The 15,340-nt window shown below is 43.8% G+C and overlaps 1 pseudogene; it reads right to left on the bottom strand.

Moving 5' to 3' along the window:
* Positions 1–14,429: 14,429 nt before the first annotated feature.
* Positions 14,430–15,340, bottom strand: LOC136134057 (axin interactor, dorsalization-associated protein pseudogene; annotated as a pseudogene).

Below are 15,340 nucleotides of genomic sequence, written 5' to 3'. Positions count from 1 at the left end.
CCATACACATACCTACTTTAGACAACATCTCTTGAAATACAAAGTATATGTGGACAAAACTTGTTTCCTGCCATTCCAGTAAACTATGAACGTTGCCTGCCCTCAGACCATCAGCCTCTGCACGGTGCTCCCCGAGGAGAATTCTTCAGGATGGAGAAAAATAGTTATATTTTTCTTTAGATAGTTTAGTTTTCTTTAGATAGATAGATAGATAGTTTTCTTTAGATAGTTTTCTTTATATAGTTAAGGTGCATATGAAACGAATGATTTCAATGATGCAGACCCTTGCATCTTCCCATACATAGAAAAGCACGAAATTCATTAAGTTGTCTGTTTTTTTGTGATTAGCAGTAATTTTTTGATGTTCAACGATATGGGTTTGGTTTTCTTTTTTTTTTTCTCCAACAAAAACTCCTAAATATCCTGGCTCCTCTCTTACCTCATTGGAACAGTTGCTCAGAGCTATCTGAGAGGTTGTCTCCTGTGCTATAGACCTCAGTATAGCCCCCGAATAAAACATAATTTCAGGTTGCATGTTTTGTTTTTTGTTGTTGTTTTTCAGTCGATATACACTACTCACAGCTCTGATTGCTGGGAAGATTTCTCCTCATTGCTTTTTTTTTTTTCTTCCCCTCGTCCCCCCTCATTGCTATTTTTATGGCCACCCTGAGTAGAGCTGTCATGTGGTAGCAGTCCGTTTCAGCTCACACTAAGAAGGCCCAAGATTTTCTTCCGTTAGTTGATCATACAGATGCCCTGAGGGACTGTATGAGCATGAGCTGAGAGAATGGTGTCAGTGCGACAGAGGTGGGTGACATAGGGATCTGGACCATTTATCCATTTAACTTACTTGTGTTCTCTGGACCTGTTCATTTCCCTTATGTGATGAACTGTTGCTGCAACTTGAAAGGCAGCTCCAGTTGCAAAGTCATCGGATGCCCCATGATCAATTTCAAAGTCCCTTTTAGGGCCCAGTGGCATTACAGGAGCTGCTTCTCAAATGAATGGCAAATAGTTCTTTGTTACAGAAGGTAGAACCTCGTTCCAGATCCCTAGAGGTCTGTGCTGTAGACCTCCTACTAGACATTCCTGAGACTCCACATGGCATCTTTACCTATCAAGGATACCTGGGCACCACAGGTCCTGCTGAGTTGCAGTGGCCAAGGAGCAGGTAATTTGCCCTACGTCCTGGATCTACTGCAAATCTCCTCTTGCTCTGGACATTATCTGAACTAGGAAATAAATGAATCAGTGCTGTATTGCCAACGTAGTGTATGATGCCTCAAATCCAAAGAGCTCCAAAAAATACTATTTTTCTTTTTTTATACTATTTGTCCCTTTCATAGTGATAGGGGGTACATAAGGTGCAGCATCTTGTCCCAAACCAGTGGACCTCTAAAGATTTCACCAATGTGGCAAAGACTTTGAATTTTGAGGGAGTCTTTTTTCCCCACTAGTTGGCATCTGGGCATCCAGAGTACGTATCATATTTTGTTCAACAAAGTTCAGTTAGTATCATGTTCTGTAGAATATCAAGATGATCAAGGTCTCTGTGGATAATACTGTAGCAGGAAGCAGGAGAGTTAATATAGCACTGGGGCAAGACAGTCGATGTATTCTGCTGGCCTTCCCACATATAAACAAAATGCCTTTGAGCCTTTTTAATGATGGAGATTGAAAAGAATGCATTTACCAGATCAATAGCTTCACACCAAGTGCCAAAATCTGTATTGATCTGTTCAGGTAAAGATCCAGCTCAGAGAGACTTCCCTGGTGGTCCAGTGGCTAAGACTCCACGCTCCCAATGCAGGGGCCCTGGGTTCGATCCCTAGTCAGGGAACTAGATCCCACATGCTGCAACTAAGAGTTCACATGACACAACTAAAGACCCCACATGCCACAACTAAGACCCAGCACAGCCAAATAAATAAAGAAAGAAAGAAAAGATCCAGCTCAGCAACTACAATTGGGACTATCACTTTGTTAAGTGGATGGAAATCCACAGCCATCCACCATAATCTGTTTTTTTTTATATTCATGAGAACCAAATAGGTATATGATAGGGAGTCCTGCATCTTTTAGTCTGATATAGGTGCTAATCTCTGCAATTCCACCCCTGATAGGATATTATCCTTTATGTACTGTCTTGTCACTACATCCTAGGCTTTCCCTAACATAATTGGTGAGGGAACCAATATGTGAGGTCTGCTACCTGTTAATCCATTACTGTTAGGAAATGTAACTGCAGGATGGATCTGTGGGCCCACTAGATCCACAGTGAGACAAACAAGAATCAGGATTTCATTTATTACCTTGCATCTCTCACCCTCATTCCAGCCGGGGGAACCACAATGGCATTTCAGATCCCCTGGTATTGGTGTCACCTCAGAACCCAGTACTCCACAGCCCTCGAGAAATCTAGGAATCCCCTTTTCCGTAGTGGACGGTTTCTCTAGAAAATGACCACGAGTCCCTTTAAGGAGGAACTAGAGGAATATTGTGTATATTTGCAGTGGCCTTACCAAGTCCTTCCCCACAGCGAACTGGACTGCCCGTCTGTCAGTCTGAGAACCGACTCAGATCTAGAAACTGGGTGAGAACTTGTGATTTTCCACTGTAGTGAAAGCCATCAGGCTTCAGCTCCCCAGATCTCCATGTTTTCTGGTTATACAACCAAACAATACTCTATTCAGATGCTGTCATATCTCTTTCCCAAAGACACTATGGATCATTAGTCATTGCCACAGATCTCTGCGTATCAAGGTACCCTGGTTGCTACCTCAAGCTTGCTGCCCATTCCAGTAATTATGTCCATATTTCTGACAGTTAAGTAATCCCACCTGCCTCTGCTTTTTCGGAACCCTGTTATTCCCAGTAACACAAGGCAGTCCAGTTCAGTGATACCATGTCTTACCGTCACCCCAGCCTATGGATGACCCCACCACTGAATTTCTCATTGCTACCAAAGCTCCCTCACCACTGTGCTTTGTATTACACCAGGAGTTAAAGGCCATGATGTTTGCAACTTATTCTCAAATTGTTCAGGGAAAAAAAAAGTTAAGAACATACAGAGAGAGAGAGAGAACAAGCAACAAAGCAAATGAGGCAAAATGTTAGCAATAAGTAAATCTGAGTAAAGGATATACGGGTGTTTGTTTTGTTTTGTTTTACTTTTTGGTATGCAGGACCTTAGTTCCCCGACCAGGGCTCGAACCCGTGTCCCCTGCATTAGCAGGCGGATTCTTAACCACTGTGCAACCAGGGAAGCCCAGGAAATTTTTGTAATAGAGCGGCACACAGTAGTTTCCAGACAATTTCTGGTTACATTTCCTTTCTAATTTTTAATGCATCTCTTTTTTTTTTTTTTTTTTTTTTATGCGTTACGCGGGCCTCTCACTGTTGTGGCCTCTCCCGCTGCGGAGGACAGGCTCCGGACGCGCAGGCTCAGCGGCCATGGCTCACGGGCCCAGCCGCTCCGCGGCATGTGGGATCCTCCCAGACCGGGGCACGAACCCGTGTCCCCTGCATCGGCAGGCGGACTCTCAACCACTGCGCCACCAGGGAAGCCCTAATGCATCTCTTTTAACTTTTTCCTTTCTTTTCCTTAATCAGGCTCCTGAAGAAGCAACTTGGAATTCATCCTTTTAAGCCTTTTTTTTTTTTTTTGCTTTTTTATTTCCTGTTTCATTAACATCAGATTTTAATTTTATTTATTCCTCCTTTCTGCTTTTTGTACCTCAAGAGCTCAGACTTGGACCAAGCAAAATGTTTTTTCCATAATACTGTCATCACTATTCTATGCATGGCCTGCTTTATTTATTTTGTTATTTAAAATATAATAGAATAAACCCATGTGTCCAACTTCAAAACTAGAAAGAATAAACTATATCTCTATGATCTTGAGCTGTTTAAGTTAAGGTGCTATCAACTGGATTGTACTTTAAATCATTAAGTTGTGTCTCAGATTTTTTTTTTTAGAAAAGTCAATTTTTTTTTAAGTTATGTATTTAATTAATTTATTTTTGGCCGCGTTAGGTCTTCGTTGCTGCACGCGGGACTTCTCTAGTTGCAGTGAGCAAAGAGGGCTACTCTTCATTGCCGTGCGTGGGCTTCTCATCGCGGTGGCTTCTGTTGTTGCAGAGCATGGGCTCTAGGCACACGGGCTTCAGTAGTTGTGGCTCGCGGGCTCTAGAGCGCAGGCTCAGTAGTTGTGGCGCGTGGACTTAGTTGTTCTGTGGCATGTGGGATCTTCCTGGACCAGGGATCGAACCTGTGTCCCCTGCATTGGCAGGCGGATTCTTAACCACTGCGCCAACAGGGAAGCCCAGAAAAGCCGATCTTTTTGGACTGTAGTTGAAAACAAAAGGATGACAACATGGCCTGAATGACTATTATCAAGAAGTTCTTCCCCAAAGCTTTTTATACTTTACATGTTCACTGATTTTCCTCCAATTTTTTATCTTGGAAAACTTCAAACCTACAAAATGTTGCAAAAATAATACAGTATATCCCTTACCTTGATGTATCAGTTATTAACCTTTTGACACATTTGTTCTCTCTAGATAGATAGATAGATAGATATGTTTATATATAGTGTGTATATATGTGTACATATGTATAAATATACATATGTGAATGACAGGTATAGGTGTATATGTATATACCTATAGTTATAGGTATATACAAATATACACTCACATTTCTTTTCTGAACTGTTTGAGAATAAGCTGCATTTATTATGAGACTTCATCCCTAGACATTTATCTCCTAAAGAATTCTTATATATTATATAATTCTCATATATTAAGCAACTTTTTTTTTTTTGGCCACACTGCACGGCTTGTGGGATCCTACCCCAACCAGGGATCAAACCCAGGCCCAAGGCAGTGAGACCTCAGAGTCCTAACCACTGGACTGCCAGGGAATTCCCTATAATTCTCATATATTAACTCAATATCATTATCAAACCCAAGGCACTTAACATTTATTGTCTAATATACAGTCTATATTCAAATAACCCCAATTATCCCAATAATGGCTTAGAGATGGATGGCCCAAACAATGTCTCTTTAGCACCAGTCCCTGGACTTTTTCTGTCTTTCATGACACTGATGTTTTTGAAGAGTCCAAGACAGTCATTTTGCAGACTGTCTCTCGGTGCGGATCAGCCTGAGGTTCCCTCTTTCAAGTGGGGCCACAAGTGAGATGCTTATGGCACTGCTGTGAAAACATACAGAAGTGGAATCTGGCCTCTGAGGAGGGCGGGGACAGAGCAGACTCTCTAAGGGACTCCGGGCTGAGCTCAGGTCTGGATGATGAGAAGGAATTGACTAAGCACACTGGCCATGGCGAGCAACGGCCCTCCAGGCCCAGGTGCAATGACGTGGCCGTGAGAAAGGGTGAGGGGCCGAAGGAAATGACAGACAAGCTTGGGAAGATGATGTCTTTAGTTCTGGATGGTGAGTGTTCCCTTGGAAAATCTAAGAAAAATCCACGTAGTCAGGGGAAGCCTGTGGCAGAGGCCTGGGCTGAAGGAAACCATCTGTGACCCAATGAATTGTTTGCAATTCTCTATAAGAAATATCACTGCAGAGAGTAGAGAATACGAGAGGCCTGGTTCAAGCCTTGAAGAATACCACCAGGGGTGGGAGTAGGTGGAGGGATGGCCAGAGAGGCAGGAGGAGGCCTGCAAAGTGTGTACAGAAAGACAAGGGAAGACAAGTTTCAGGGAATGGTTAAGAGAGCAAGGTTAAAGGTTAATACTGACACTTGTTAAAATGGTAAAAAAGGCTTTCCTCAGGACTATTGCAATAGGAGTACTGCAATAGGGCAGAGAGATCTGACCCAACACTGACTCCAACAAGGACAAGGGGGATTTAGAGCCAAGGGCAGCACGAAGGGCTCCGTGGATGGAAAATGACTAAGGGGAGACTTCAAGGAATTCTTGCGAAACTGACCTAACAGAATTCTTGCTAAGGCAGGTGAAGGACTTAGATGTCAAAGGTGGGACAGGAGGAACTTGATCGGATGTCAAAGACGAGGGAATTCTTCCTAAACCAACTTAGCAGGGTTCTTTGCTGAGACTGGGTTGGGCAGGCCAGACACAGGATGGCGGCCAAGGTTGAGACCTAATCAAAAAGAGGGCCTGGGGGAAACTGACTCAAGTTTGATCAAGGAGAGAGTCTTTGTCAGAAAGCAACCCGCCAAGAGCGGCCAAGAGGAGGACCGAAAAGTGCTCACTGCACGTGGAGGTCACTGCGGCCTCAGCAAGAGCTGTGAAGAGTTTGAGGATATTCTGCATATAGTTCTATGTATATATGGGCTGGAAGCACTTAATTTTAAATATAACTCATTTTTTATATCCATAAAAGGAAATATTATGTAGCCATAAAAAGAACGAGAGAATTATTTAGGTACTCATAATGGAATGATCACAAAGTTAAATTTTTAGGTGAAAAAAGACCTAGAGACGATCATACTGAGTGAAGTCAGACAGAGAAAGACAAATATCACATATCACTTATATGTGGAATCTAAGAAAAATGATACAAATGAACTTATTTACAAAACAGAAATAGACTCACAGACATAGAAAACCAATTTATGGTTACCAAAGGGAAAGTTGCGGGTAGGGATAAACTAAGAGTTAGGGATTAACATACACACACTGCTATGTATAAAATGGATAAACAACAAGGACCTACTGTGTGGCACCGGGAACTATATTCAGTATCTGGTAAGACCTGAAATGGAAAAGAATCTGAAATACTCTTATATAACGGAATCACTTTGCTGTACACCTGAAACTAATACAACACTGTAAGTCTATACTTCAGTAAAAAATTGTTTTGAAAACAATATATGTATAGTAAGTTAGCATTTGCATAAAAAAGGAGGATCGAGATACACACACATATGTGTGGGAAAGTGCCCACATATGTATGCCTTTGCTGGTGTATACATAAGATGCTCCTAGAAAGATACACAAGAAACTGGTAGCATAGGCTGCCTGTAAGGAGATGAACTTGATGACCCGGAGCAGGGGTGACAGGGAGATTTTTCAGTGGATAGCCTTTTCTACCTTTCGAATTTTTGTACCACGTGCAAATACTATGTATTTTAAAAATTAATGTATAAATATTCTTCCTGAGATCACACTATAATTACAGTACAATTTGCATTTTATTGGACATCTGTTCAGATGACAATATAAGAAGATCTGTCTTTGTTTATTTGTTTGTGGCCATGCCACGTGGCCTGTGGGATGTGAGTTCCCCAACCAGGGATCGAACCCATGCCCCCTGCAATGGAAGTGCAGAGCCTTAACCACTGGACTGCCGACGAAGTCCCTGTCTTTGTTTTTAAATGATCTGCATCCCATTTTTTGTCCAATGTTTCCAATTTTTATTACTGTGAACTGCATCGCTGGATGCGTTCTTCTACACTTACATCCGTACACTCATGATTCCGTAGCATAAACTCCTACAAAGGGAAGAAGATTCTTCCACATTGCCTTCCCGAAAGGCTGTTCCAGGCCACACACCTCTCCCATCCACACCAGTGTGTGCCTGGTACTCTACTTATTCTACAGCCCTGAGTATTGTCCCCGAATTATGCAGGGTACCTATGTGGCACAGACAATGCTGAGTGCTTACTTGCTTTGCCTCCGGAGCACACAAGTACGCTACATCTCTCAGCATCCCTTGCCGTGAGGTGGGGCTGAGTCCTGGTTGGTGGCAGTAGTGATGTACACCAGCACTTCCAGAACTGGCCCCTAAAAACCTCTCCATGATCCTCAAGCTCTCTCTCTTCCTTCATCTGCTTGACATGTGCAGAAAGTCAAGTGGAAGTCTCTGAGCCCTAGAGCATTACTAGGTTGAGTAGAGAAACAAATTTTTACCACATCTCATTGCTGCCCCCTCCCCTCTCTCTGCACTGAGATTCGATCGCATGCCCTGGACCTAGCAGCAAGTCTTTGCTCAAATGTCGTCTTCTCGGAGGGCATTCCCTACCACCTGATTTAGCCTGCCTGCCTACAGATCTGAGCAACTTTGAGGGATCTGCCTGTCTTTCAAATAAGATGATACTTGCATTTCCAATGAAACTTCTTCCCCAGACGATGATGCAACCTTGATAAATAGGCTAGAGCCACTTAGGGCAGAGGTGAGGGAGTGCAACGGTGAACCCCTGGGCCCTGAGGTGTCAGCCTTACCATTTCACCACCACTCCGGGGCCCCAGACCTCACCACGACAGCTCCAGCCACACTTCCTAGGCTGTGACCTGAACAGAGCATGGCGATCACCTCCTCCGTTCATTCTAAAATATATATTGAGGGAGTTCCTGCTGGTCCAGTGGTTAGGGCTCTGAGCTTCCACCGCAGGGGGCACTGGTTCGATCCCTGGTGGGGGAATTAGGATCCTGCAGGCCACGCAGCATGGCCAAAAATAAAATAAAATAAAATAATAAAATATTCATTGAGCACCTATCAGACACTATCCTCAAGGCTTTGGATATAGCAATGAACAGATGAGACAAAGATTCCTGCCTATTCGAGTGGGAGACACAGACCGTAAGCAACAATACTAATAAATAAGGTAGGCGAAGAGGTGATAAAAGGAGAAGAGCAGGTTATCCGAAGTGCAGGGCAAGAGGTACGTATCTGTGCTAAGTAGGGTGGTAGGAAGGTGACACTTGAGAAAAGACTTAGAGGTGAGAGTCACATGTTTCTCTGGGAGAAGAAGGCTCCCAGCAGAATTAAGCAAAGGCCCTGAGGCAGGGCCACTCCTGGAGTGTTCGAAGAGCAGGAATGAGTCCACGTGGCTGGGAACGTGGAAGGAAATGAGGTCAGAAGGCATGAGGAGGAGGGTGCCCAGAGGGCGCAGGGCGTCACAGGCTACTCTACGGACTTTGGCTTTTGCTCTGAGATGATATACCTTTGCACAGTTTCAGATGGAGAAGTGACAGATATTCTGACTTACATATTTAGAAGGATCCCTCTAGCTTTTGTATCGAGAACACACTCAGGGTGGGAGGAAGGAGAAACTTGGAGGGTAGGGACAAGGCTATGCAGAAACCCAGGTGTGAGGGATGGTGGTTCCCGCTGGATTTGGTAACAGGAGGTACTGAAAGGTAGAGGGATGGTGGATATATTTTGAAGAAGGAGCCAATGGGATTTCCAAATGCACTGGATATTGGGTGTGAAAGAAAAGTGGGGTTAAGGAGGCTCCCAAGGTCTTTGGCCTGAGCAGCGGGCAGAATGGATCTGCCTGAGTTAGGGAAGGCAGAGGTGGAACAGTTTTAGGAGGAGAATCAGAAGCTCAGCTCTGAACATGGTAATATTGAGATGTTTCAAGACATCAAAATAGAAACGTTGGGACTTCTCTGGTGGTGCAGGAGTTAAGAATCCGCCTGACAATGCAGGGGACACGGGTTCGAGCCCTGGTACAGGAAGATTCAACATGCCACGGAACAACTAACCTGGTGCGCCCCATCTACTGAGCCTGCGCTCTAGAGCCCGCGAGCCACAACTACTGAGCCCATGTGCTGCAACTACTGAAGCCCATGGGCTCCTAGAGCCCGTGCTCCACAAGAGAAGCCACCGCAATGAGAAGCCTGCGAACCTCAATGAAGAGCAGCCCCTGCTCACCGCAACTAGAGAAAGCCCATGGGCAGCAACGAAGACCCACTGCAGCCAAAAAATAAATAACTAAATAAAATAAAGTAAGTGTAGTAATTAAAAAAAAAAAAAAGTCGAGTAAGCAATTGATATACAAATCTGGAGTTTGGCAGAGAAGTCTGAGTGGAGATTAAATTTCAGAAGTTAACCACCTGCCTTTTTTTTTTTTGGCCGCGCAGCACGGCTTGCGGAATCTTAGTTCCCTGACCAGGGATCGAACCCGGGCCCCCTGCAGTGGAAGCGCAAAGTCCTAACCACTGGACTGCACGGAATTCCCTGCCATCGTTGTTGTTGTTTTCCTCCCAATGTATAATTTGACTCAGAGTATTGAATCCTCCATCGCTGCATCACTCTGAATGATGTAACTTAAATGTGTAACAAGTACATTGTAGTTGTATGTTAATACTCTGTCTCTGTGGATTAACTGTTGTACTTTGGACTGGGACAGTGATAGTTTAATATTTAACATTGTGAATATCGTGACTTTGTTTTCTAGGAGTTCAGATAATGAAAATGAGAATAATTATAGTACCAATGCCAGCATGACCCAGATAACACATAAAACAGACTAAACGTTTATGTTATTTTAATGACAAATGGAAGGACATATATAACTGGATTAGGAAAGTAAGTAACCAAAATATATCATACTGTGCACTATGCAGAAAAAAACTGGGGATTGCACATGGTGGAAAAGAGTGTATGAAAGCACATGTGGAGATTGAATCTCACAAGTTCAGGTTGAGACAGGCAAGTATTCCTAAATCTATCAAAAGCCAGTGTGTTGGGACTTCCCTGGTGGTGCAGTGGTTAAGAATCTGCCTGCCAATGCAGGGGACACAGGTTCGAGCCCTGGTCCAGGAAGATCCCACATGCCACGGAGCAACGAAGCCCGTGCACCACAACTACTGAGCCTGCGCTCTAGAGCCCACGAGCCACAACTACTGAGCCCACGAGCCACAACTACTGAAGCCCACGTGCAGGAGAGGCCACCGCAATGAGAAGCCCGTGAACCGCAATGAAGAGTAGCCCCCGCTCGCCGCAGCTAGAGAAAGCCCACACGCAGCAACAAAGACCCAACGCAGCCGAAAATAAATAAGTTCATGAATTTAAATAAATAAAAAGAAAGGTCCCCCCTTCCTACTGTACAGCACAGGGAACTATTTTACTGTATCATCAGACAGGAAGAAACAGGTCATTGTCATTTTTATTCTGTATAGGCTATATCCATTTAAATTAGTACTATTTTATTTGCCGTCTTTTTTTAAAGTCTTGCCTTTACGTGTCTTAAGAACATATGTAAATATGCTTCCCTGGACTTGGTTCCCTGGGGCTCACGCTCTGCTGGGTACAGAATCTTTGGAGTTGTTGTTCTCTTTCTCCATTTTACCGATTTGCATTTCCCCCCTTTTTCTCGCCAGCACCTCACACTGCTGCATCGAGGTCACCGCGTTATCTTCAATGTCTTCTCCGGGGAAGTAAGAGATTTGACTTTGGACATACTCTGCAGCCAGCACGGTCCCAGCAGCAGTGGCCAGGCCTTTGGCCTTGGAAGACTCAGGAGGGCAGGTCCCCTTATTGCACAAACTCGTCCACGTCCTTGACATTTTTGCTGCTTAATGCTTTTTAGAGTGACACCCTTTCCTTCTGTCCAGCGGAACTGACACACCTTGCATCCCATAATTTCTGGCCCATCAGAGAAGGAGGAAAGGATGTAAATTACTTGGATCTGACCTTGTTTCCTATGTTACCACCTCACTGGTAAATATTCATTGGGTTAGAAAGAAATACTATTGTGACACTCATAGGCTCCCAGACCCTGTAAATTCTAAATCATCAGGGGCTTCAGAAATAGGGTCAACAACTTTCAGAACTTTATTTCCAAACAAGTTAATATTACAAAACGCAGTCAACCAAAAATGAGGAATTCCGCCAGGGCAGTGGTTCTTGGTTGCATATTGAAATAAAATTTAAAATCGGTATTTAAAAAAATACCCATGTCTGTGTGGGTCTTACCCCAGGAGATTCTGATTTAATTGGTCTAGGGTGTGGCAGCAGGACTTTTGAAAAGCAGCACACTTTATGGTAAACGCTAGCTTACTTTCTTTCAAGATTATTAATTTCTTTAGAGATCTGGCTTCTATTTGCACACATTCTACCTGAAAGTTTTTGATGGTATAAATGAGGTGCTTACCCTTTGAAGGTAAGTGCTGACTGAAATATTTCTTACCATTAATATAGTGATAATCTTTATCATCAAAGTCAGTATGTTCAGTGACAAGCACAAAATCCTCAGTTCAGCCATCAAAGGTGAAAATGATGACCCTTGAAGACTCTGCTTTCTGGTTCACATACCCCGCCTCCTAACCTCCACACACCTTTGATTGGCTTTTTTTTTTTTCTTCCAGTTTTGCTACATCTTAATGGTAGGTTTTTGTTTTTTTTTTAAGTACTACTATTTTTTTAAAGTAATTAATTTTTGGCTGTGCTGGGTCTTCGTTTCCGTGCGAGGGCTTTCTCTAGTTGCGGCAAGCGGGGGCAACGCTTCATCGCGGTGCGCGGGCCTCTCACTGTCGTGGCCTCTCCCGTTGCGGAGCACAGGCTCCAGACGCGCGTGCTCAGTAGTTGTGGCTCATGGGCCTAGTTGCTCCGCGGCATGTGGGATCCTCCCAGACCAGGGCTCGAACCTGTGTCCCCTGCATTGGCAGGCCGATTCTCAACCACTGCGCCACCAGGGAAACCAAAATGGTAGGTTTTTTAAGGGATTAGTTTTAGGTCTTGTCAGCAACATCAAACAGAAGGTACCGAGTACTCCACAGGGTACAGAGCGCTGCCAAGCACCTCAGAAAATGTACGTGATGTGGCGAACATGTGGTTCTTGCCCCCTGAGGAGCTTACAGTCTGGGGGTCGGTGGCGGGGTGGGGGGGGGCGCTGACAACTCACAGTCTAAGAGTTGAGTGAACAACAAAGTAATTTATTAAGGCAAATTCCTCATCCCCTCAAGCTACTGTGGATGGATTCATTTTGGAATTAAGCTAATCAAGAGAGAGGCAAGACTGAATTTGGTTGAGAATTCTTCAGGCTCATATAGTTTTTTAACATCCATCACAGTAAACAGAACTGACCTAACAGACAACTGAAAGTGGAGACTAGATCTCTTGAAGTGCAAGGGCTAGAACTTGACTGTGGTTACTTACTTTAAAAAGCAAACATACTGAACGGTATGACCAGGCTTATTACACTAGATTAAAAATAGGCCAAGTACTGGCACTGCGTTCCCCTCATGCTAGCACTGGTCATTTAAAATAGTGAATATTAAATATGTGGGCTCCACATCTAACCCACAGAATTCCCACCCCAAATCTTAATGTTCTGTGTATCAAGTATCCACCTCATGTGTACTATGAAAGTTTTATTTATGCCCCATTATCAAGTTGAAACAATGTAAATAGTCAAATTATAAAAAGCTCATGACCTGCATATTTCCATATGTGAATGGCAATATATCTACATAGGAAATAAATGGCAATCCTATCTACCTATATAAAAAAAAAAAGAATATCTCCAGATTTGCGTACTCACCACTATAAGAAGAGGTAGGCAGGTTTTAAGGTTTCACAATCAGTTGTCAGAGAAACAGCAGTTATTCCTGCAGTATCTTGTTAGCATCTGACTAACAATCTAAAAATAAAATTATTTTTAGATTACATGATTTAGAAGACATTATAAACCCACCAAGAATTCGTAATTATTCTGAGATGGTTCCATCATTAACCCCAGAATCACTATCAGAAAGAGTAACGATGTGATGTAGAAAGCAGCTAATCAACATGACGAAAAATATGCTCTTTCAGGGGCTTCCCTGGTGGCGCAGTGGTTGAGAGTCCGCCTGCCGATGCAGGGGACACGGGTTCGTGCCCCGGTCCGGGAAGATCCCACATGCCGCGGAGCAGCTGGGCCCGTGAGCCATGGCCTTTGAGCCTGCGCATCCGGAGCCTGTGCCCCGCAACGGGAGAGGCCACAACAGTGAGAGGCCCGCGTACCGCAAAAAAAAACAAAACAAAACAAACAAACAAAAAAATGCTCTTTCAGAAAAACGATCCAGTCATCTGGAAAAATCACAGCTACAACCTGTGAACACGCCCATATGGGATGCTGATTTGGCCAAGACACACTATTTCTAAGCAGGAAGAACCATGAGATCAGGGTGAATCGAGGCCGTCTCCGAGGAGCAGCCTATAAATTTCCAGACTGACCTTGGGCAGCATAATTGGTCCAATTCCTCTCAAAGGCAGTTTCATACTATCCTACCCACATCAACCCAAAGTTTGACATTAACTCGAAAAACCGAAGAGCATATTGGAGCAGAAGTGGACAGGTGTGTAAATCTAGCACACTCTTATTGCTGTATTAAGTGCCCAGGTGAGCACATTCCACCCACAACAGTGTCGTTCCAGGAAGCAGGGCAGGAATAGTGGCAAATTAGAGAAGAGGCTATTCACTGCACAATTAATAGAAAAGTGAAAACATTTCGAGATCTACAGTAAGCCTGTATCCAAAGGAGTCTTTTACGTCAGTGACGTGCTGGACTTTGAATTCTGTGCTACAGCTGTGTAATGGACTCACTCTGGCCGGCTGGCCTGGGTACGGCTTGCTTCCTGCCTGTTGAAGGGTGAAGAGGCTACACAGAGCTAGGGTGGTTTCTACTGAGTGGTAAGAGTCACAGACGTTCCAGGGTATTCATGTCACGATCATTCCTTGGGCAAAGTTTGATGCAGATGAAGACAAAGTGGTTTCTTGGTCAGCAATTGCAATTTCTTTCTTTTAAAGTCAGTGGGTTTCTTGTATACTTCTATTACGATTGGCCCAGGTTTAATTTCATCCTTGTCCATGAAAGCAAAACACTTGGTGCTGGTAAACCTTTTTTTTAGGCTTATAGTGTTTGAATTCAAAGAAAATAGCTGCACCTTTGGTTAATTTTTCAACATGCTTCTGGAGCTCCATGTCCACATTAAAATGAACATACATATCTTCTTCTCTTGAAGCCACTGGAGTCTCTTGCACAGGACTTAAGTCTATGCCATTCAGATCTTTTACGCTAACCGTGATATAGGGATCAATGCATTGCCCAGCATCTTTCAGGCCAATTTTCTCAATTCTGATAATGAGTAACGTCACTCCTGGTTCTGACGGCAACCTTGGTAATAAAGTACGGGAAACTCTTAGCAGGAAAGGCATCAGGAGACCCTGCTCTAGCACCACCCTCTTCTTCAAATTCCAAATTCTCTTCTTCACCAGGTGCTAAAACTCTTCTTAAGGGGACAGGCTGAACATCAAATGGGAATTTATTATATGTAAGAATATTCTTTAGGATTGGTTCTAGCTTCTTCAGATCCTCCAGTTTAAATTCTTCTTGGGACCGTGTGGACTGTAAAGCTGCACTTCGTAATTCCAAGCATGTCGCCATTTTGCCTATAGTTTTCTTTTGTTCTTCTGTGAACTCAGAATTGCTGTGCTGAGCTTGGGCCTCTTTTTGTAGGTGTCTTGCTAATATCTGATGCTCCTCTATCGCCTCCACCAGCTGGCCCCAAGAGTCGAAGTCGGAGCCTCTCCCAAAGCTGGCACCCCAGCGCTGTGGCAGACTTAGGGTCACCTCTGACAT

This window comes from Phocoena phocoena, chromosome 14 (assembly GCF_963924675.1).
Source record: "Phocoena phocoena chromosome 14, mPhoPho1.1, whole genome shotgun sequence".
NCBI lineage: Eukaryota > Metazoa > Chordata > Mammalia > Artiodactyla > Phocoenidae > Phocoena > Phocoena phocoena.
Note: the sequence above shows the minus strand (reverse complement) of the source record. Positions and strands in the feature narration are given on the sequence as shown.